Source organism: Nicotiana tabacum, chromosome 13 (genome assembly GCF_000715075.1).
Source record: "Nicotiana tabacum cultivar K326 chromosome 13, ASM71507v2, whole genome shotgun sequence".
NCBI lineage: Eukaryota > Viridiplantae > Streptophyta > Magnoliopsida > Solanales > Solanaceae > Nicotiana > Nicotiana tabacum.
The window spans coordinates 25,299,383-25,325,018 of NC_134092.1; the positions used below are offsets into that span (position 1 = coordinate 25,299,383).

The window sequence follows — 25,636 nt, forward strand, 5'->3', positions numbered from 1 at the left end:
AGACTCACTACCATTAGCTGATTTGGGTTATGTTCATTTGGGTTAATATTTGTATCTGCAGGCAATGTTCCTTGTGGGTGATTGTTCAAGGCCATAAACAGATGTCCCAGTTGAGTTTCAATGCCTTTGATTGCCGAATCATGTGCTGCTAACTTTTATTACATCTTACCATTTGTCCCAATGAGTTGTTGCAGCATACCCCTGATTTCTATCATGTTGCTGTCCTGCTGTTGATGAGGTGGTTGGTAGGACAACTGTTGCTGGTGCTGCTGATTATAGCCCTGTTGCCTTTGATAAGGCACGACTTGGCCTTGTGGTCGTGCACTTCCTGGATTGGGGTTATGTTGTGGCTGGTTTGGTCTGTACTGCTGGTTTGGCGCTGGTCCCCATTGCTGCCCACCTTGCCTTGGACCTCCAAAATTGTTGACATAATTCATGTCTTCTCTTAAGCTCTGGTTATCATTCTCTCCACTCCACGAGCACACATATGACTAGTTTATGCAAGGAGTGCACAAGCCTCCATTTGTTGTATCAACAATGTGCACTTGCTTTGTACCCATCTCATCAATTTTCTTTGTCAGAAAGCTCATCTGGGTCACGAGAGTGGCTATGTTCTCTGCATTGGAATTGTTTGGGTCAAGAGCAACAAAATGCACTATTGGTGTAAGTGTCGTACCTCTAGTCATCCAGCCTGAAGTTAGAGCCATCTTGTCGAGAAGAATCTTGCACTCTGTGAACGTTTTGCTCAAAAATGCAGCCCCAGCTGAAGCATCTACATTGGCCTTCAAACTGTCTGCCAAACCCATGTAGAATCTCTGTCCCAACATCTGATCTGGAATGCCATGGTGTGGACACTTCACTAGCATACCCTTAAACCTCTCCCAGGTTTCTTGCAAGGTCTCAATCGGTTTCTGCGTGAACTGCAATATCTCATCAATTTGCCTTGCAGTCTTGTTGGGAGGGTAAAACTTGTTTAAGAATTGCTTGATTAATTCTTCCCAAGTAGCAATGGAGTTTATGGGGAGCGAATTCAGCTAAGTTTGAGCCTCTCCAGTCACTGAGAATGGGAATAGTAATAGCTTAATTGCTTCCGGAGTCACATCCGATTGTCTTTGAGTCACACAAATTGATAGGAAGTTCTCCAGATGTTGTTGTGAATCTTCTATGTATGACCCGGAGAACATTCCCTTATTCTGCAACAGGTGCAACATGTTGTTGGTAATCTGAAATATCTCCGCTTGTATTTGAGGAACAACAATGGCGGTGGCTAGGTTATCAGCAGTTGGTTGTGCCCAATCATAAAGAGCAGCTTCCGGCACAAGAGGTGCCACCACTCCATTGTTTGGGTCAACACAATCATTCCGATTATTTATGTTGACGTCGTCCACGTAGTCCATTTCACTTTCGAGTTGGTCTTTTTGTTTTAACTGTTTGTTTTTCTTGGTAGTCCAATTCAATGCCCTGAATGCTTTCTCGGGGTCTGAGAGTCCTTCAAAAAGTTCAACCAATCCTCAAAGAGCTTCTAGGCATACACCTGAGTCACAGAAGAGTTCAAACGTGAGAATTTCAATGGAAAATTTTTAACACCGTAGGAAATTGATCTAAACTAAGAATTCTAGCAATCCTTCAAAGTTGTAATAAATAACACCGTTAATTTCCCGGTAACGGCGCCAAAATTTGATCACTCCCAACTATGCCTTGAAAAAAGAACAAAGCGGTCGCTGCAAATATAATCCGGTTCAAGTCCGGAGTCGAATCCCACAGGGAACTAACCTATTTACTACAACTTTTAACAATGCAAATGATAAACTCAGACAATTTCCAGATGCAAGATTTTTAATAGAGCATAAGTAGAATTTATTTATCTAATGAAAATTGACAACAAAATTAGCAATAATCAAGAATACGGTTGAATTCAAAGGTAAAAGGATCTAGGGCTATTGATTTCCTCAATTGCCGCACTAATTCCTGACACGTTAGCTATAATTTTGCCATAATACTCTATGAGGATTATGAGTTCCGGGCCACCGTAATTATATTTCGATCAATTACGATAATTTACTAGAAGTATTCTCTCAAACTACTCTAGTTAACAATTTATGCAACTCAGAATTACCCTACCAAAGCTTCGTTATCTCTAACCCCGCTTTTAAATTCAAGTAATTAATCTCTTAACTTACCCAAAAGTGATATTTTTCAACAAAAATCTAATCAAGTGTTCTTTCTCAAGCAACCCAAGGTAACTAGACACGATTAATCAAGGGCCCTTTCAATTAATCACAACACAACACATAATTGAACAATCATAGAATAAGAACGGCTCAATTATATCTAAACATAGTTAAAACTTCATCCAACAATTGGTTCCATCAACCCTAGATGATGGGTTTAGCTACTCATACTAATAGATAAAAATTCACTATAACAATTCATAATCTACAATGGAAGTAAGAAGAAGAAGATGAAAACTCTTAGGAAATTCTCCGTCTTCTCTCTCTTGTTCTTGCCTCCCAAAATCTCCTAAAAACAGCTCTCTTTCTCTTCTGGGCGAATTAGGCTTCATATAGGTTTAGGTTAGTCGCCTTAAAAATTACATAATTGCCCCTGAGTTGTTGGCCTCTGTCCGCCTGTCCACGGCCGCGGATTCGACCATGGATCCGGCTGCGGATTTCAGCCAGTGTTCTGCCTCCAGTGCACGGTTCAATTCGCGGTCAACTCCGCGGCCGCACACCTGGAGGGGACCTCCCCGCTTACTTTTTTCGCTCCTTTTCGACCGGGCTAACCTTCGATTGGCCTTCCACACTCCATATTGACTCCAAAACACTCTTTAGATTCCTCCTAGCTCGGAGTGGCTCCTGCAAAGCATAAAATTCTTAATTCGAGAATTTTGTTATCTTTTAGCATTCAAATATCAATAAAGTGCGGCTAATTTAGACTATAAATAGTGTCTAAATTGCATAAATATAGCCTACTATCAACAATCAACATGGTCCTCCCCATGTCTTCTAAGGATCTATTCTTTTTTTCTATAATCCCATTTTGTTGTGGAGTTCTAGGTGCAGAGAAATTATGATCAATGCCATGTGAGCCACAAAACTCAAGGAATTTTGAATTTTCAAATTCAGTTCCATGGTCAGTTCTTATATTTAAAACATTACATTCTAGCTTTTGTTGAATCATTCTGACAAATACACAGAAAACATCAAAGGTTTTATCTTTGGATCCAAAAACAAAGTCCAGGTATACCTGGAGAAGTCATCAATAATCACAAACACATACCTCTTACCTCCTCTACTCCTTATTCTCATTGGTCCACATAGGTCCACGTGAAGGAATTCCATAGGTTTAGAAGTACTTCCAAACTTTTTAGATTTAAAGGATGACCTAACATATTTTCCTCTAACACAAGCATCACATACCTTGTCAGAGGTGAACTCGACTTTAGGTAGCCCAAAGACCAAGTCCTTTGCTGCCAACTTGTTGAGTTGAGAGAGACTAGCATGTCCCAATCTCCTATGCCATAGCAGTGGATAATCTTCCACTACACTCAAGCAGGTGTGCTCCTCTGGGAAAGTGATATAATCGATATCTTGTAGACATTGTTATGTCTCTTACCCTTTAATACAATTTCATTAGTATCAAACTTTGTGACAGTGCAAATTTTGGAATTGAATTTTACCTTATTTCCTTTGTCGCACATTTGAGAGATGCTAAGAAGATTGTGTTTAAGACCTACCACATAATACACATCTTCTATAGCATGATAGAGTGACTTGCCAACCTTGCCAATACCTGTTATCCGGCCCTTTTTCCCATTTCCAAATGACACACTCCCTCCTCGGAAGGTTGTCAATGAGAGGAATATTTTCTTTTCTCCAGTCATATGTCTTGAGTATCCACTGTCTAGATACCAGTCCTGATTGTTTTCTCTCACCTTAGCTTGTACCAAACTTCACAAGTTAGTTTTGGAAACCCAGATAAGCTTGGGTACCTTTTTGTTGGAAAAAAGGATGAATCAGATACCTTCTTGCCCAGAAGGGGAGTGGATTAGAAGCTATTTTCTTGTTAACCTTAATCCACTAAGAATGGACAGGAGGATTAACCTTTAGCTCCTCTTCCCTCTTCACATTTTTAGCAATACCAAAAGTGTTTCTAAACTGAGCATGAATTAAGGCAGGACAAGTGTCTCTAAAGTATCCTACTCTTCCACAATGAGTGCACATGTTATTATCAGAAATTCCTACATACTTTGGGTCAAATTTAGGGACAGGTTTTCTGTAGCCAATTCCAGATTTGTTAGAGCTACAGTTTTCATTCAGCCAATTCAAAGTATAAGAAGATCTATGACATTTGCTTAGTCTAGAGAGTTCATAATTAGCCTTTTCTAGGTTTTCATGCAGGACTTTATTTCTACATTCAGCATCACAAAGATTATCATTAGTAATTTTTTATTTATTTTCAAGCTTATCCTGCAGATCACTCATTTTTCCTTTGCCATGTATATCAGGAGACTTCTCATTCTCAGAAGTAAGCTCAAGAACCTGGTTCTTAAGGTCTTTGACTTGTTTCTCTAAACTAGATTTGTTAGATTCAAGCTCTTTGATATCAAGTTTGACACAAGTAAGGTTGCTTATTAACTGATCATTTTCAGTACTCATTTTATCCATTTCATTCATTAAGGTAATAATTATGGCCATCAGTTGTGTTTTGGACATAGCATGTATATTTTCTTTCAAGTCAGATATACTTACCTTGTTTGCTTCATCTTCAGTTTCTGAATCACTCATAACCATCATTCCTATCACTTCTTCCTCTGTTTTGGATTCTTCAATCGCCATCAAAGCCACTTCGATATTTTCATTTCCACAGTCAGTTTCTAAGATCCTCCATATATCATGAGCAGAGATGCAAGAGGACACTCTGAGGAGATTGTTTCTAGATAGTCTTCTGTAGAGCAAGTCCTTTGCTTTAGCATTTTTCTGAACTAGCTGACGATCTTCCTCATCGTATTCCTCTTCTTTTTTGTTGCATTTGTTACCTTCACTATCCAATTTGGTTCGGAAAATTGGTCCATGCGTGTCAATTACCCATAGGTTAAAGTCAGTAGCCTGAAGAAATGCTTTCATACGTAGCTTCCATTCATCATAGTGGTGTTCATCAAACAAAGGAGGTTTTCCAATGTGTATTCCAAGCTGTAGTGGGGCTTCTGTCTTCACAACTTGGTGTTCATCAATCATAGCATAGAGATTTATAGCTTCATACTTCTTTTCTTCCTCTTGATCACTTCCACTGTCCTCATATGCTTTCAAGAATGCCTCCTTTATTGCTTCAGTAAATCCTTTGCCTAGGATTTTTTCTTTGTTGGAACCCTTTTCTCTCATCTTCTCCCCTTTCTTTTTTTCAGCTCATTCTTTCCTTCGCTCAGTTTCCCACATTGGGCAGTCCTTGTCCATATGATCTAGCTTGCCACACTTGTAGCACCCATCATAGTTAGCTTTGTCGATCTGCTTGAGCTTACTACTGGTCTCTCTCTTGGATGCACTTTTGGAATTCTTCATGAACCTCTTGAACTTGGCAAACATTGCTAAATTAGGATCATCATAGTCAGATTCATCATCCTCAGATGCTTTAAGAACCAAGGCCTTATCCTTCTTTGGTTCTTCCTTGCGCAGTTCTATCTTTCTTATTTCATGAGTTTTTAAGTTTCCAACCAACTCATCAAGTGAGATTTTCTCCAATTCCTTGGCTTCCTGGATTGCAGTGACTTTTGATTCCCATGAAGCTGGAAGGATTCTTAAAACTTTGCTAACCAACTCTTTTGAGGTAAACACCTTTTCAAGTGATTTCAGTTCATTGGTTATTATAGTAAACCTAGTCATCATATCCTAGATGGGCTCAGACTCCTTCATGAAGAAAAACTCATAGTTTCTCATGAGTTGCTCAATCTTTGATCTCTTTACTTGGTTTGTTCCTTCAAGAGAAGTTTGGAGTGCATCCCATATTTGCTTCGCATTAGAGCACACAAAAATTCTATTGTACTCATCAGGACCAAGTCCACAGATAAGGATTTTCTTAGCCTTTGCATTCTTCTCCATCATTCTGAAATCTGCTGCCACAAATTCGGAGGGGTTCTTAGGAACTGTTTCATTTTGTGCATTTTGTTTAGTAGGAATCAAAGGACCTTGGTTCACTATGGTCCATAGTTCATAGTCTTCAGCTGTCAGAAAGTCTTCTATTCTTGCTTTCCTCTAACTATAACATTTTCCATTGAACAGGGGTGGCCTGGCAGTTGATTGTCCTTTATTAATTCCGGGCAGGGGCAGGGCACTCATCTTGCTTCTAAGATCTCTCTAGGTGTTAGCCGTGTAAATGAGATAACCTGCTCTGATACCAATTATTAGTTTGAGTGCCCGTATGGATTACTAAAGAATTTGGTTCTTTACCGTGTTCCTTAAGCGTAAAGTAAACAAGCAATAAAATAAACATAACGATTTTTACGTGAAAAATTACCCAGCTCAAAAGGTGCAAAAATTTCGACCTACCACGTAGGATTTTCAACTCCAACTCCACTAGAACAATGAGCCAAAATGTATCAATTACATGACTGCAATTAAATACTCTTCAGTACTCCTACTACTCCTATTTGATTCAGAAGTTACTCAAACTTGTAAAGCAAAATACTCACTCCAACTTACTAATTATTTATGACACTTTATTACAACTCAATTTTCTAAAATACATTCACTAGACTAACTCCGGAAGAATACAAGGCAAGTACTCAACACAAGTAAACAACTTATGACTCTTTAGTTGATGTGTAAAAGGATAGTTCAGAAGTCCAAAGTCGATCCTATTTAAAGCTCAACTTGAGATCTTATAGGAGTCCTATTCATAGTCATATTCCTCTTTGATAGGAGTCATACTGTTCCAAAGATTCCACAAGCTTTGGGACTTTTGTCTCTGACTGAATTATCTGTATCTTCTTGAGTAACGACCCTTATCACTTATAGCAGCCATCTTCCACCAACTCGGACTTGGGTAACTTTGAGATAAAGTTACTGTCTTGTACGGGCATACAAGTATCACTCATGAGGAGATGATTCTTTCTCCTAAGGAGAGGAGCTGATTCTTCAGAACAGTTAAGCAGCTATATTGAGGACCTGGTTCTTTGAATATTTAGTCATACTTTGTTAATCATCAAAACTTCAATACTCAACAAATAGGAAAAAAAAATTAAAGTTTTTCAAAAAAGAACATTATGGTTTATACGTACATAAATGAAATCTTTTTGAGGAATGAAGACGTAGATAAAAAAGAAATGATCAAAAAGAAAAGGCTCACATAGGTACGTACTATTAGTCTCTCTTTTTCTTTTGGAATATGTGACAAGAAAAAAGGATTTTTCTTTTGAATTATTTTCTAGAGGGGAGGGAGTACTGACACAATTATTTGTACTTTGAATGTTTACACCATTTTTTTTGTTTCTATATATTATTTTCTCTTAACTACATGAGCCATGCAGTTAAGAGTATATTGACTTTAATTTCTCAATCTTAAGGCTAAATGTAGTATGATTTTATTATAAATATTAAGTACGAATAAGTATATGCGAAAGATAAAGGCTAAACTACAATTTTACTCATAATATATCACGACCCAAAATTCTAAACTGTTGTGATGGCGCCTATCTCGATACTAGGCAAGCCGACAACTTCAATAAATCATAATTTCTTTTAGGCTTGAAAATAAAATATTTAAACACCATCCACAAGTCTCGCAAATACCGATACACACACTCCCAAAACCTGGTATCACTGAGTACATGAGTATCAATACATTACAAGTCTGGAAAATATGGTCTATAATAATCTGAGACCAAATACAGTAAACAAAAGGATAGGGAAGGAGAGACAAGGTATGCGAAACATGGCAGCTACCTCTGAATCTCCGGAAAATCGACTGTGTGAAAGAATCAACACCCATTGTATCCGGGATCACCTGGATCTGCACACGAAGTGCAGGGTGTAGTATGAGTACAACCAACTTAGTAAGTAACAATAATAAATAAAGAACTGAAAGTAGTGACGAGCTTCTCAGCTAAGTCCAAATACAGTATTTTCCAATATAAAAGAGTAGGCATGCTCTCAAGTTCAACATTTAAGATTTCACTGAAATTTCATATCAAGTTTGACCGAAACAAAAAATAATATTTTTCCGAAATTTCCAAAAAAAGTGATATATGACAGCTGAAATGCAGCAAATAATGAAATCAATGCATCCTCTTAGAGTAACAGTCACTCAGTCCTCCCATTCACTCCAACCTCACAGTCACTCTTTCTTCGCAGTTACTCTTTCCTTAGAGTCGCTCATTCCTCACAGTCATTCATCACTCGGCACTGGCACTCAGTAGGTACCTGCGCTCACTGGGGGTGTGTACAGACTCAGGAGGGGCTCCTTCAGCCCAAGCGCTATAATCTACACGGACACCTCACGTGCCATAATGCGGCGTGCATCCCGATCCATAAATATCCTCACAATTAGGCCCTCGGCCTCACTCAATCATCAACCTCTCCAGTCTCTCGGGCTCTCAGAAATCATGATAAGCAGCCCAACAACAATGATATAATGCATCAATAATGAATAAGAGAGACTGAGGTAAAAATGTGCAAATAGAACTGTGACTGAGTGCAAAACAACAATTTAAAAAATAATTTCATAAGTATACGACCTATGTGGGTCCCAACAGTGTAAACATATGATTTAAACATGATTCATAGATCAATTTCTCTAATACGGAGAAAAATGTACGGATATCAACAGATTTTTCAACTGCACAGTTCCATGGAATTGTATCAAGTCATAATTTCTACGGTGCACGTCCACACGCCCGTCACCTACCATGTGCGTCACCTTAAAACCAATCACATAATACATATTTCGGGGTTTCATACCCTCAGGACCAAATTTAGAACTATTACTTACCTCAAGCCGTATAATTCTTTATTCTACAATATCTTTTCCTCGTGAATTGGCCCCCAAACGCCTCGAATCTAGTCACAAACAATTCGATTCAGTCAATAAAATTTATTGGATTTAATTCCATAAGAAAATACTAATTTTCCAACAAAATCCAAAATTTTGCTCAAAAATCGCCTGTGGGGACCATGTCTCGGAACCCGACAAAATTTACAAAATCCGAAAGCTCATTCAACCACGAGTCTAACCATACTAATTTTACCAAAATCCGACCTCAACCCGACCCTCAAATCTTCAAATTAAACCAAGAGGGTTTTTAAAATTTTTCAACTTAATTCACCCATTAAATGATGGATTCGAAGGCATAATCATGAAAATTAATCAAAACTGGATAAGAATCACTTATCCCAAACACCCATGCAAGAATCTCTCCAAAACTCGCCTTCCACCGAACTCCCAATTTGATTTTGTGTTATGAACTCAAAACCCCCGTTTTGGAACTTTTAATTCTGCCCAGAAATGCCTTCATCGCGTTCGCGAAGCACAAAAATGTGCTGCCAAGATTCCTTCTTCGCGTTCGCGATCTCCTCATCGCATTCGCGATGCCTTCCGACCTCTGCCCTTCGCGTTCGCGAGACACGAGCCGCGTTCACGAAGGCTTAACACCAGGCAGGCCCCAACTCCCTTTCCTCTTCGTGTTCGCGTCCGCCACTCGCATTCGCGTAGGCTTCCCCAGCCTCTTCTTCGTATTCGCGTCTCCTTCATCGCGTTCGCGATGGGCAAATCCCAACAGCCCAAAATCCTTCTTCGCGAAAGTGTGAGACCCTTTGCGTTCGCGAAGAACAATACCAGACACCAGTTCCAACAGTTGCAAAACAAGGAAAAATAATCCGAAACTATCCCAGAACTCACCCGAGCCCCCCGGGACCTCAACCAAATATACCATCAAGTTCCTAAACATCAAACGAACTTAGTCGAACCCTCAAATCACCTCAAACAATTTTAAAACCACAAATCATACCCCAATTCAACCCTAATGAACTTTGAAATTTCAAATTTCTACAAGCGACACCGGAACCTATCAAATTAAGTCCGATTGACCTCAAATTTTGTACACAAATCATAAATGACTTAACAGAGGTATTTCAATTGGCAGAATCGTATTCCGATCCCAATATAAAAAATTCAACCCCTCGGTCAAACTTTTCAAAAATTCGACTTTTGTCATTTCAAGCCTAATTTCACTACGGACCTCCAAATATTCCGGATACGCTCCCAAGTCCAAAATCACCATACGAAGTTATTGGAATCATCAGAATTCAAATCCGAGGTCGTTTACATATAAATCAATATCCGGTCAACTTTTCTAACTTAAGTTTTCAATTATGAGACTAAGTGTCTCATTTCACTCCGAAATTCTTTCGGACCCGAACCAACTAACCCGGTAATTCATAAAATAACTGTAAAGAATAACTTGAGCAGTAAATGAGGGAACGGGATTATAATACTCAAAACGACGGACCAAATCGTTACATAATATGAAACAATTCTATTCATAGCCTCTCCTTTAATTCTATTCAGTAGAGTTTGATGCATATCACACGCCACGAAATCAGGACCAGAAGCTAATTAAGAAGGTGAATACAGACATATTGCATTGGGTGACAAATAGTACAACTGATGAGACTGAGAAACATCCAAAGAGGGGAGACAATCCCACCTGAAGCTTTTAGAAATAAAAACTGTATTCCATTGATTCTAGGACAACTTTAGGTTTCTTTGATTCTTATTTTTGTTATCCACTCGGTATCTCTATTCGCTTTAGGGTTCGAACTAATCAAGATTCGAGCCCTGTAAGGTCCATTAAAAGAGAAACAATTTCTTGCTAGTTTTTTATTTTTATTTTTAAGGTTTGAACACGAGAACTCTAATTAACGGTAGAGCAATTCAATCCATTGTACCACAATTAGCTTCTTTGGTTGAGTCTTAAAATAAATCGTGCTGATTATCTATCCTCCATCTTTTCATAAACGTAATAATTAAAGTTGTAGATGGTGACACCCTCAACAAACCATAGAGAAATTTAAATTTTTTCCACTTGTGGAGAATCACTTAATAAAGTCACTTTGATTAATGTACCTCTTCTCGACTCGTCGTTGATTAATCAATTAAATGTACAGTTTCTGTTTTAATTTCATCTTCATTCTCTGAGGAATCTCTGAAGGGGCCTCCCAGTGAGAAACAAAAACACGTTATAGTTTGTTAAAAAAAGTGAGTTAACACTTAAATTGCTTTCCCATTTTAAGTTTAGTTTGATCAAGTCTGTGTCTATATATCTAATCTAATTTCATAGTGATTGAGATCATAAACGGCTTGGTGAATTGAACCCCCTGGTCAATTTTGTTGTCAATTTAGATTTGTCCTTTTTTGTGAGATCAAACCTAATTAAATTAGTAGATTAATAATTACGTTCACCTAAACTTTCTACAATATAACTCATAAATAATCTCTTCTACTTGTAATTTAACAGTATAAATTGCTGTATACTTAATTGGTTAATACTAACTTATTTTATTTATGATATTCTTCTCAGAATATTGATCATCGATGTGGCTTTTAAGAGAGGAAAAAAAAAAGGAAGATATTTTGCCCTTTTTATTTATTAAGTTCACGAATAAAAGTGCGAATGTTTTTCTAACAACCATTATTTAGTTTCCTTTGTGCCAACAGAATTTATACCTTTGCTAATTAAATACACATTTTAGGTCAAATTTCATTTTTCTAAAACAAGTTAGCCCTATTGTAGAAATAATGTAAACTAATCAAATATTATCTTCATCTCATGTTGAATGCCATTTTTTTATGGCTGGTTCATGTTTCGGTTTTTAGAGTCAACCTATAAAATCTTTTAAAGAATATTTTTAACAAAATACGAAAAGTTGTAAAACTTGTATGTTGTTACACTTTTTGGTGTACTAATTTCTAAAAAGGTATAACTACAAAGACCCCCCTTGAGGTTTTGACTGCTAACTTATCTATGTTATTAGGGGTGTACATCGATCGGGTTGATTCAGATTTTTTAATTACCAAACCCAATCAATGGGGTCGGGTTATTAGATCTATAAACCAAACCAAACCAACAAATTTGGGTTTTTCAATCTCGATTTTTCTCGGGGTTTTCGGTTTTTTTTTTCGGATTTCTGGATTTTTTCCGGTAAAGTCTTCATAGCACAAAATATGTGACTTGTGCTCCAAATATTTCTTTAGTCCTAGTAAGATACAACTATATAATGAATTTTCGAAGAAAATAACACAATAATATGAGATAAGTCATAGCATTATACTAAAATATTCAATAACAAAGATAATAAAGTCGCATAAAGCAATTATTGCTAATAAATGAAAACTAAGTTATACATTTTCATTATAAACCAATGTATAACTAAAAAATAGATATCCAACACTATCATCATTCCTAGTATTGAATTGAATTTCTTTTGTTAGCATTAAAATTGATTTAAACTTTGTTTGAGTTACTACATTTATGGGCTATAAAATTTATTTACCATTCAAGAATATTAAGTCCAAAGTTGAAATAATATGTTAAAAGATAAAACTGTGAAAAAGTTTAAGAAATATTTATAAATTACATTACAATAAATATTAATATGTATAAAGTATTTTTTATAATTGTATAAATGTACAATCGGGTTGGTTTGGTTTCGATTTAATTTTTTTTAGTTAAAACCAAACCAAACCGATCACGCCTAACTATATCTCCTAATAGGTCTAGCGATCGTTGTAAATATAATCCGCTTTACAAGTCTGGAGTCAAATCCCACAGGGAATTAACCTACTAATTACAACAACTAATTTCACATAAATTCAAGCAATCAACCTTCAGAAATATTAAATAACGATTTGAATGTTTACTAACTAAGAGCAAAGTAATTAAAACGCAGTAATTTCTAACTAACAGAACAAATATTGTGGACAAGATTTGAAAAAGTCTAGGGTTATGATTTTCTCTATTGTCGGAATCTCCCCCGCCACGTTTCCTATAAATTCGCCCAAGTATTCTCCATCGATCGTGAGTACTTTGGGTATCGTAGCTCTCTCTCGAGCAACAACCACAATTTACTAGATGTATTCTCTCGAACTACGCTAGCTGGCACTAATTTACCGCTCACTACGATCGTACCAAGGTTTCGTTATCTCTAATCCCGCCTTTAAACCATCCGTATTGATTTCTCAAATACGTTAGGAGTGTTGTTATTCAACAACTATCTAAATGTGTACTCTCTCTCAAGCAATATACACATTAAATAGGCACAGTTAATTAAAAGCTATTCAATCAACAACAACGAAAATATAGTTGAACAAGTAGAGAAAGATCAACGACAAATTTATATTAAACGTAGTGAAAAATTGTCACGACCTCAAATTTCCTGCGTAGGAGGTCGTGATGGCACCCAGTCTCTAAGCCTAGGTAAGCCTGTCAATGAGAATAATCATAAATATCTGAAATAAATAAAGTACAATTCAAATAATTACAACTCTCAAAACCCGGTAGAAATAAGTCACAAGCTTCTAAAAATATATTCTCAATGTTTCTATGTATCAAGGTCTAAAGAAAAATAAGGAAGCAACATAAAATGATAGGAGGGGACTCCGGAGTCTGCGGACGCTGGCAGATATACCTCGAAGTCTCCGTGCGCAGGTAACTCACTGACGTCTGGACTGGTAAGATATACCTGGATCTGTACAAAAAGATGTGCAGAAGCATTGTATGAGTACACCACAACGGTACCCAATAAGTGCCAAGCCTAACCTCGGCAGAGTAGTGACGAGGTCAGGTCAGGCCCTACTGGAGAATAGATAATGACACGAAAAAAAATGTTTAAACAATTTAATAAGATAAAATGACTATAAAAATGAATCAATAGCATTTCACATTTATTTGACACCAAATAATTACAAATAATAGGAATCAAAACAGAATTCCTTTCAACTTTATAAAAGTCACAACAATTAATCGAAGGCAACTATAGCCATAATCAATATCAACAAGGGCACTACCGAGGCACCGCCTCGTAGTTCCAAATCATAATAAATTCACAATATCTCATTTCCTTATCTCACCGCGGGAGCCTTCACAATTTATTTTAAAGAAAATATTTTTTCCGAAATAGCATCCCGCATTTTAGCCATCCTTATCACACTGCATGACTTCTAGTAGTTCCTCCTACTAGCCACGCGTATCAAGCCACCCTTATCTCACCGCATGCGTTTTAATACCCAGACATTATACCACCGCATGCGTATCAATATCACAATATATCACAATTTGCACCTCAAGTGCCCAAATATTTCGATTTACCAAAATAAATCAACGATATTTTCCACAATAAAGAGCTCACGGCTCATGCCAACATAAATTATCAATAATATTTTTCCAGAATAATATGTCGACTCGTTTTATCATAATTAATTCGATACAGTTAACAAAAATTATAGAATTAATTCTATAATAAAATACTACATATTTCAATAAAAATCCGAAATTAACTCAAAAATGGTCTCGGAATCCGGCGAAAGTTACAAAATATGAACGCCCATTCAACTACGAGTCTAACCATACCAAAATGACTAAATTCCAATAACAGTTCAACCCTCAAATCCTCAAATCTATCCAAGAGGGTTTTTAAATTTTTCCAACTTAAATCATCAATTAAATGTTAAAAACAGTGATAGATTCGGGTAATCTAACAAAGATTGAGTTAAGAACACTTACCCCAATGTTTTCTCTGAAAATCTCTCAAAAATCGCCTCAATCCGAGCTCCAATTCGTTAAAATTTTTTCAGAACTTAAACATTCTGCCCAGGCTTTTACTCATCGCGATCGCGAACATCCACACGCGATCGTGAAGCAGAAATTACCACTGCCCAAATTAACTCTACGCGATCGCGTATATCCTCACGCGATCCCAGAGTACAGAAATCCCAGCTCTACGCGATCGCAGTCCTCTTCACGCGTTCGCGAGTCACAAGGTCTCAAATCTACGCGATCGCCTCCCGCTTCACGCAATCACGATGCACAAAACTTAGCAGCCCTCAATTAACCTTACGCGATCGCAAACAATGCCACGCGATCGCGATGCACAACTTGCCAAACTTATGCGATTGCGGTTGACCTCACGTGATTGCGAAGAACAAAATTAACACTGCCTCAACTAAGCCTACGTGATCGTGTCCCAATCTTCGCGATCGCGAAGAAGGTCTAAAATACCATAAATCAGCAGCTACCAGCAGTGCCAAAATGAAGGAAAATACTCCGAATATCATCCGAAACACACCCGAGCCCCTCGGGACCTCAACCAAATATACCAACAAGTCCTAAAATACTATACAGACTTAGTCGAGTCTTCAAATAACATCCAACAATAATAAAAACATGAATCGCTCATAAATTCAAGCCTAATGAACTTTGAAACTTTCAATTTCGACAAACAACACCGGAACTTATCAAATCAAGTCCGATTGACCTCAAATTTTGTACGCATGTCATAAATGAAATAATGAAGCTATGAAAATTTTCAGAAATGGATTCCGACCCCGATATCAAAAAGTCAACTCCCCGGTCAAACTTCCAAACTTAAATTTCTATTTTTAGCCATTTCAAGCCTAATTTCACTACGGACTTCCAATTAAAATTTCGATCACGCTCCTAAGTCCAAAATTATCATACGGAGCTATTGGAGTCATCAAAATTCTATTCCGGGGTCGTTTGCATATAATTCGACATCCTGTCACTATTTGAATTAAAACTTTTAATTATTTCTTCAAATTCTATATCTCGGGTTAGGGACCTCAAAATTTGATTCCGGGCATACACCCAAGTCCTAAATCACGATACCGACCTACCGAAACTGTCAAAATACTAATCTGAGTCCGTTTGCTAAAAATGTTGACCGAGGTCAACTCGGTTGAGTTTTAAAGGTCTAATTCATATTTTAATTCATTTTTCGTATAAAAACCTTACGAAAAATTGTACGGACTGCGCACACAAGTCGAGTAATGATAAATAGTTCTTTTCGAGGTCTTAGAACACAGAATTAATTATTAAATTTAAAGATGATATTTTGGGTCATCACAAAAATCATCCTTCAATAGGTTCCATCAAACCCTTGATGAGAGAGTTTAGCTACTCATAAATATAACAAAAATCATCATGATGTTCAAATACATTAAACTACAAGGTAAAGAGATGAACGGAGGGAAAACTCGTTTGATTCTTGCTCCACAGTGCTCTGTAGCCTTTTTCTTCTCCAAAATAGGGTTCAACTCTTTCTCAACTCGTTTAGGGAGTATTTGTATATTAGGGCCTAAGTCCTTGAGTCCAAATTCGGGTTGGAGTCTTTTAACCCGCAACCTTTGATCACCGGGCTATAGACCTCGCGAGGCCAGACATATAGCGCGTTCAGCCTGGCTACGCCTGGCCTGTAGCGCGGTCAAGTTGGCTATGGAGCTGGCTATGCTTGGCCTGTAGCACACTAAAGCAGGCTATAAAGCTGGCTATGCTTGGCTTGTAGCACGGTAAAGCAGGCTATAAAGCTGACTATGCTTGGTCTATAGCCAGGCTTGGGTACTTGGTATTTTATGCTCTTTTCTTGTATTTTCGTCTTCTTTTAGTGCAACTTTCATTCGACTCTTTCTTCTGATACTCCTGCACATAAAAAAATATAATTTAGCTCAACTGTCGCACAATTAATCACTAAACCAACAAAATATAGGGCGAGTAATGTACTAAAAGTATAGCATTTGGGCCAAATATCACCACCCCACACTTAGACGTTGGTCGTCCCGAGTCAACTACAACTAGAGCACTTTATTTTTTTTAGCGCATTCGAAGCACACCATAGCTATGAGTCTATGACTATGGTTGATAGCAACAATTAAACTTTAGCATATGCCTTCAGCACACACTTTCCTTCACTTTATGCCATACTTGAAAAATTTATTCAACACAAGGCAACATGTTTATAACAATCCTAGCTTCACAAACCGACTCAGTATCACAATGCATTCATTGCTTGAACACTTAACATCATAGAGACATCTAATAACGTCACCTATCCCTTGCGAAATCATGTGCCCTCACAACAAGAATAAAAGAGTAAGTCGAATCCACACACTCGAATCAAATGCTCAAATATATTTTAAGGACTCAGATAAATCAAAGAAATTCCTCACTCTCACAAAGAAGTCACATGCATGCACAAAGTACCATAGGCTTTTTCATTATGTAAACCTCTATTAATGTAGGCTTGATCAATCTAAAATCAATTAGGACTTTATCATGGTTGTAATGTAGGCTAAGGGACAGGTAGGATAAATTTAAAAATAGTGACTAACCCTCCTAAGCACTTTAACACATTACAAAATTAACTTTAAGCACATTTTTCTTTAACACAACTTCAAATCCCAAAAATAGTTTCTCTTTCTTAAAGTACTATTTTAATTCATATCCACTAGCAAGGACAAGATATTCTTATTTTTCTTTGCTACATTTTTTTTTCAACAATACTTTTTTTTTTCTACCATTCCTGCTAGTGGTGTATTCCTTACAATATAAGTGCACCTTTCTTTCATTCATTTGTTCCACTCAAAAGCCACCCAAGTTCCCTCCTTACTTCTTCTAGCGCTCATTTTACAATTAAAGTGCTTTAAGAGGTAAAAAGATCAAAACAATGATAATTAGGAACAAAGGGGTATAGGCTTATAATGTTGTTTCCAAATAAAAATGTATAGGCTCAAAAGGGTTGACTAGGGATGGTTTTTATTTGTGGTAAGCATTAAGCTAAAAAAAAATCAAAGAAAGTCTAATATCATTTTTCAAGCCTAGCAAAATCTAAAATTTTGCTTCAACTCACATGCCGGGTAAGTTCTAGACTCTAATGCAATGACATGCACTATGTAATTTCTCACCACATATGGCACATGACTCACTAAGAACGGTTCCATTCCGATTATCAAGCAATTGCAAGTATTCACGGAGCCACAAAATATTAAGCATTAAGCACAAAGTGACACAAGCCAATAAAACGAGATATAGGCGTCAATAAACATGTTATCTACTCAACAAGGCATCATAAGCATTTTCAAGATATAGGGAAGGTACTACACATACTAGAGCCTAAATATGTTACTATCAAACTAATCATAGGCGCCTAGCAAATCTTATTCTTCCCATCCTTTTATTCCTTAAATCCTAATCTACTCTAAAGATAATAAAAAACTATAACCCGATTCAACTACATCCCGTGAAAACGAACCGACGCACAAAGAAAAACCACGAGTAATTATTAATACCTAAAAGAATAAAAAAAACTATTTTTGGATTTTTTCTGTCTTTCAATGTTTTTTTCTTTTTTTGTGTTTTTAGTTATACTTTAGTCCTAAAATTCAAAAAATATTTCCCCTTTCCTTAATTCCATCTTTAGAATTTGTTTTATTAGAAAATCTAAAAAAACAAAAACAGAACTAAATCCAAAAATATATTTCTTCTTTTCCAAAGTCTTTCATTCGAAAAAAAAAAGAAAAAAAAAATTTCAAATCAAAAATCCAAAATATTTTCTTTCTTCTTTAGAATTATATATATTTTTTAAATTCAAAATTCCATAAAAATAAAAAACTCAAATAAAACAATATTTGAAAGTCTTTATTAAAAAAATGGATCAGTCTATTCCTAATATTCCCTGAACTATGTAACGATCTGATTCATGCGGCGTCATGATACGTAGGCAATCCCCATCGGATTCGATCATAGCCATAAATAAATTGAGTGAAAAAATAAACCGAAAAAAAAGAAAAAAATTGAGTGAAAAAGAAAGAGAAGAGTGACAAAAAAAATAAAACAAAGAAAAACAAAGAGCGAAAAACAACAAAAAGAGAAAGACAAAAGAAATCAAGGTATGAAAAAAAATAAAAAAATAAAATAAAATAGAAAAAAAAAAGGAGAGCCTCCCGAGAAGGAATAAATTCACCCCTCTTGGTGAATCATACTCGAGCTTGTTCCAAAAACCTAGTCAGGCAATGTCTACTGCAGCTAGTAGCCCCGAACCGGCGCACTGGGCTAATGCTAGATGTGAATACCATTCTAGAGCAGTGGGACATGATATAAAAGACTGTTGGATTCTTAAGAGAGCCGTGAAAGACCTCATCGAGGTCAAGAAAATAGTGCTTAGGGATGAATAGGCCCCTAATATGATGAACAATCCTCTGCCTACTCACATCAATGGGCCAGTAGTCAGAATGATCTGTGCAGATGAGGAATTTGATCAAGCACTGAAAGCCACAGTAGCCATTGCCGAGGCAGAAGAGAAACCTAAAAACGGGCGCCAAACCTGAAAAGTTCTCTGTCAGATGGGAGTCTCGGTAGCCGGTCTTGCTATCTTTTCTATGTATGGATTATTTCAGGGTGTAATCCAGATGTTTTACTTTTATTGTCTTACTTTCTGATGTAAACCCTTCTATCTTTAAAAAAATTTAAAAAAATCAAATCAAATGAAATTAATATTTCATTTACAGGAATGTCTTTTTTCTTATTCTTGTCACCTTCCTTATTCTCTTTTCAGTTCTGTTAATGCAGATTTTAATGGTGTGACATGCTTGCGAAATTCATGCCCAGATCCTAAAACGCTGTCAGAATTCGAAATAATAAATCAAGAATCAAAATACAATGAAGATAAGTTTAAGAAAATAAAACAAAGAATCGGAACAACTAAAGGAAAATTAGCTCCAAATTGGAAAGGTCCATACATTGTAGCTAGAGTACTGCCAAAATGGAGCGTTGTATCTCGGAAGTATCGAAGGAAATGTCCCTGAAACAACTGTCAACACGGGTGCAATCAAAAGGTACTATGTTGGATCCTCTATATAGCATTAATGTTCTCCGGTTGGGATGAAGAAGGCTTTCATTCTCGCTACCCAAACACTATCAACCCTTTGCAAACCCTTTGAGCCGGTTACTTTTCTTTGATCACCCTCTTTGGAACCTCGAAGTATTATTGAAAAAGAAAAAAAAAAGAAAGAGAAAAGCCTTCTTGAGAAAAAAAGACAAAAAGAAAATGAAAAAAGAAAAAAAGAAGACAAAAAAGAAAGAGAAAAGAAAACAAAACAGAAGAAAAAGAAAAATAAAAGAAAAAAAAGGTTCCTTGAACTACGTTCGACTTGATTCCGAAAGGATACGTAGGCAGCCTCTCTCTAGGGTTCAGTCACACCAAAATAAAAATCCACATTTCCAAAAAAAAAAAAAAATGAAACTGGGGCAGATGTTACAATGGTTCGGCGATGGTTTCGCCTTAAAGGTTCCAAAGTTGTAATTCAATCCAAATCCTTTTACCCAAATCCTTTTCAAGTCCTTCTGATCAATCAATGAGAATGTTCAAGAATTGGAGGATACAGTCATTTGGATCTGATGCAACCAAAACGAGAGAAAAAAATGAGAGTTTTATTGGTGGAAACCCTCACAGGCACCATAGGGTGATGACGAGTAGAGAAAATGAAAATGAGAGAGTCTTGTAGTGAAAACTCGCAAAGAGCACTATAAGGCGATGGTGAGAAAAGAAATGAGAGAGGTCAATTCGCGAAAACCCGCAAAGGGTGCTACTAGCCGAATGAAGGTCTTTGATACTCCGGTATGAGCACAACCAAGACAGTTTCAAGTTGAACATTTGCGACAGATTTTGAGAATTAGATAGCTCAGACGGATCAAGTGTCCATTCCAAAAGGCATGTCATGTTCATTGAAGTCCGCATGTTCTCCTAGATAAGTCCTTCTTTAATTTTTGTTCCCCGAAAGGGACACCTCTTGTTTAAACTCATTTTCCATTCCATTGTTGTTTTCTTTGAATCCCTTTCGGTATAACTTCATGTCAAAATAAAGGCAAGGAAAGGATGGTAAGACCGATTACAGGGCTCTCGTTTGAAGCGAACAGATACATTGAAAAGGCACCCAGCCTTGGCAGGGGCATCAAGTCAACCCCGATTGGCCATGGTGGCTGATGCTTTGAAATCAAAAACTCTCGAAAGGAGAAAATCAAATTGAAAGTGCCAACAAGGGCAAAATGAAGTTTAAAAGGTTAAGTCCCAAGTGGCTAACCGTTTTGGAAAAGTTTGAAAAGCCAAAGGTTCCCCAATGCTCTGAAATTGAAAGTAGAAAGTGAAATGCCACAAAGGTACAATAAAGTTGAAAAAGTTAAGTCCCACGCGACCAACCGTCATGTAAAAGTTTGAAAAGTCAAAGGCTCTCTAGGGCCAGAAATGCAAGTGGTATTCACGAAACATCTAGTGGCAAGTTGAAATCATCATCAAAAGAAGATGGGCACAAAGCCAAGCTGCCAAAGACATCAAGGCCAAAAACTGACCACCACTTTTAAAGCTCACAATTTTTCTTTGTTTGCAACAGGAAACAAAGCAGTGCAGAATGGCGATTCCTAAAGGACAAATGTCACCAAAGGTGAGTTTCGCAAAATCTCTATTTCCTTTTATTTTCAGCATGCATCACTATTACAGATTATTTTCGTAGCTTAACCCAGGTAGAACCTACTCGCCTAGGGGGATCTAGCTCATAGTTTCCGGGTAGAAGTAGTCTTCACGCAAGCTATTTTTCGTAGCTTAAGCCAGGTAGAGTCTTTTCGCCTAGGGGGATCCAGCTCATATTTCCGGGTAGAAGTACTCTTCTCCCAGGCTTGTTTTTCTTAGCTTAACCCAGGTAGAACCTTTTTCACCTAGGGGGATCCAGCTCATAGTTTCCGGGTAGAAGTACTCTTCGCTCAGGTTGTTTTACGTAGCTTAACCCAGGTAGAACCTTTTCGCCTAGGGGATCCAGCTCATAGTTCCGGGTAGAAGTACTCTTCGCTCAGGCTTATTTTTCGTAGCTTAACCCAGGTAGAACCTTTTCGCCTAGGGGGATCCAGCTCATATTTTCGGGTTGAAGTAATCTTCGCTCAGGTTGTTTTACGTAGCTTAACCCAGGTAGAACCTTTTCGCCTAGGGGGATTGAGCTCATAGTTTTCGGGTGGAAGTAGTCTTCGCTCAGGTTGTTTTTGGTAGCTTAATCCAGGTAGAACCTTTTCGCTTAGGGTGATCCAGCTTATAGTTCCGGGTAGAAGTACTCTTCGCTCAGATTGTTTTATATAGCTTAACCCAGGTAGAACTGTTTTGCCTAGGGGGATCCAGCTCATAGTTCCGGGTAGAAGTACTCTTCGCTCAGGTTGTTTTACGTAGCTTAACCCAGGTAGAACCTTTTCGCCTAGGGGGATCCAGCTCATAGTTCCGGGTAGAAGTACTCTTCGCTCAGGTTGTTTTACGTAGCTTAACCCAGGTAGAACCTTTTCGCCTAGGGGGATCCAGCTAATAGTTCCGAGTAGAAGTACTCTTCGCTCAGGTTGTTTTACGTAGCTTAACTCAGGTAGAACCTTTTCACCTAGGCGGATCTAGCTCATAGTTCCGGGTAGAAGTACTCTTCGCCCAGACTTGTTTTTCGTAGCTTAACCCAGGTAGAAACTTTTCGCCTAGGGGGATCCAGCTCATATTTCCGGGTAGAAGTACTCTTCGCCCAGGCTTGTTTTTCTTAGCTTAACCCAGGTAGAACCTTTTCGCCTGGGGGGTCCAGCTCATAGTTTCGGGTAGAAGTACTATTCGCTCAGGTTGTTTTACGTAGCTTAACCTAGGTAGAAACTTTTTTCCTAGGGGGATCCAGCTCATATTCTGGGTAGAAGTACTCTTCGCCCAGGCTCGCTTTTTGCAATTTAACCCAGGTAGAACCTTTTCGCCCAAGGGATTCATTTTCATTTCAGTAATACATGGCACCAACCCCTGGTTACATTTCTTTTCCGTAATACAGGGTGCCATTCCCTGGTTACATTTCCTTTCAGTAATATAGGACGTCATCCCATGACTACATTCTTTTTTCAGTAATACAGGGTACCAACCCCTGATTACATTCTTTTTCCGTAATACAGGGTATTAACCCCTGGTTACATTTCCTTATCAGTATCAGGGTACATAAATCCCTAGTCGTTTTTCCAATATAGGGTCTCCACTCCCTAGTTTCTTTCATTTTTAGACATAGGGTCTCCATTCATTAGTCTCTGTTTTTTTCGGGGTACACCATTCTCGGCCTTTTATTGCTTTCAATAAAGAAGTAATTTAAAATTTTGTTACAATAACTTACGAAATTTTCCTAGTGCAATCTGGGGCAGAAAAATTTCGTTCGTTTGTTTGATGACCAAAAGAAGATGCCTCAATTCAGAATAAAAGAAAAAAAAATAGGTGAATCCAAAATGCAAAAGCAATTGAAAAGATGTGGAATGCACAAGACATGACTGAAGCCACGAGCATTGGAGTCCTATTTTGATTAGAGGAAGCTATAGAACAATGAACTAGCACCTACATCTAGTGAGCATCAAGGTTTAGATCAGAGTCTGCATGAAGAACCAATCAAGACTCAAGATCAAGTTTCAGAAGACTCATAGATAGTAATCTTGTAACTCATAGCTGATAGGCTTGTTTAGTTTCTTTTTTTTATAATAGCAGGATCGCGGACCGGAGCCTCGATGGAACCTCACTCGATTCCTCAACTCATCATTCCACCATTCTCCTTGAACTACACGTGACCTGATTCCCTTATAACCCGGGATATGTAGGTTGTCCAAAACCAGGACTCGGTTACACCCTATATTTTATTTTTTTTCCTTTTGAATAACGGTTGGTCAAAAATTAGTCACATGGCTCACCTAGTCTTTGCCTGAAAACTCTTCATGTTTTCAAGCAAAGAGGGGCAGTTGTGAGCACCTAATATTTTACTATATTTGAATTTTTAACATCTTCTACTATATAAATATTTTTAGAAATTTAATATATATTTTTTTAGCTTTGTTACATTTTTTTAATATAGGGTAAGAATTAAAAATAATTTAAAAGTTCAAACTATTACTATTAGTATTATTTTTATTTTTTATCTTTATTTTAAAATAAAATAAATTAAAAAAACCGAATAAATAAATATTTTTTTAATTTTCGGATGGGAATAAAATAATAGAAAAATTAAAAGTATGGAATAAAAAAGTAAAAGTAAAAGTAGGTGGAAACTATTTTTTAAAAAAAGTAAAAGAAAGTTGATAATTTAAAAAATAAAAGTAAAAGAATGTGAAAATTTAAAAAAATGAAAAGTAAAAGAAAGATGAAATTAAAAAATAAAAGTAAAGGTTGCTGAAATTTAATAAAAAAGTAAAAGAAAGTGAAAATTTAAAAAAAGAAAAGTAAAATAAGTGAAAAATAAAAAATAAAGTAAAGTAAAAAAAGTGAGAAATTAAAAAATAAAAGTAAAGGAAAGTGGGGAATTATTTTGTTTTAAAAAAGAAGAAAATGGGAAGTGGAAATTCTTTTTAATTAAAAAATAAAAAAATAAAAAAATTAAAAGATAAAATAAAAAAATCTGAAAAAATTTCGATTTTTTTTTTCTATAAATAGAAGAGAAATGTGAGGAAAAGGGGGAGAAGGAGAAAAAAAGAAGGGAGGAGGGAATTGAGAGAAATTATTTTTCTTCTTCTACACTAAGAGAATTTCTACTCGTGTCATTCTTTCTTCATATTCCTTTCGAAAAAATCCAGCAAGTCATCACCCAAAACCCAACAAAAATACTTCATAACATCCCTTTTTACACGCCAAAAAGTGGAGTCAATAGTCGAGGTCGAGGATTCCGTTGGAGCTCCGTTCACTAGGTTTGATGTTATTCGTCGCTTATGCTTGTTCGACGTTCGTCTGAGTTATTGTACCTGTTCTTAGAGACTCATTTAATTGAAAATTTTGCATTAAAGGTTTATTCTTCCCTCTGTTCTTTTTATCTTATTTCATGTGATTTTATTTATTTGCCTTTAAACTTTATAAATAATAATGTAAGTTAGTCCTTAAATGCTATATGCTTAATCATATTTTTGGAAATATGGTATTCAAACTTGCTTTAAGGTTGGGAAGATGTCACGACCCCAAATTCCCTCCGTAGGATGTCGTGATGGCACCTAGTCTCTAAGACTAGGTAAGCCTATCAATGCAGAATAATAATAAATATCTGAAATAAATAAACTACAAGTCAAACAATTTCAACTCCCAAAACCCGGTAGAAATAAGTCAGAAGCTTCTAAGAATTTATTCTCTATGTCTCTATACATCAGAGTCTAAAGCAAATAAGGAAGACAACATAGTAAGATAGAAAGGGACTCCGGAGTCTGCGGACGCTGGCAGATATACCTCGAAGTCTCCTCGTACAGCTAGTTTACTGATGTGTGGTCTGATAAGATGTACCTGGATCTGCATAAAAAGATGTGCAGAAGTATAGTATGAGTACACCACAGCGGTACCCAGTAAGTGCCAAGCCTAACCTCGGAAGAGTAGTGACGAGGTCAGGTCAGGCCCTACTGGAAAATAATAATTGGCATGGTAAAATGTTTAACAATATAATAAAATAAAATGACATTGGAAATGATTCAAGTAGCATGTTACCGTTTAATTACACAAAATAATGGAAAATAACATCTCGTGGAAACCAAACAAAATTTCTTTTCAACTTCAAGAAAAGTCACAACAAATAACTAAAG

General features: G+C 36.9%; 1 non-coding gene across 1 annotated transcript; it reads left to right on the forward strand.

Annotated features, from left to right (window-relative positions):
• The first annotated feature begins 837 nt into the window (after positions 1–837).
• Positions 838–944, forward strand: LOC142168509 (small nucleolar RNA R71). The gene has a single exon (XR_012698366.1). It is a non-coding gene; the product is annotated as a small nucleolar RNA R71 (small nucleolar RNA).
• The last annotated feature ends 24,692 nt before the right edge of the window (positions 945–25,636 follow it).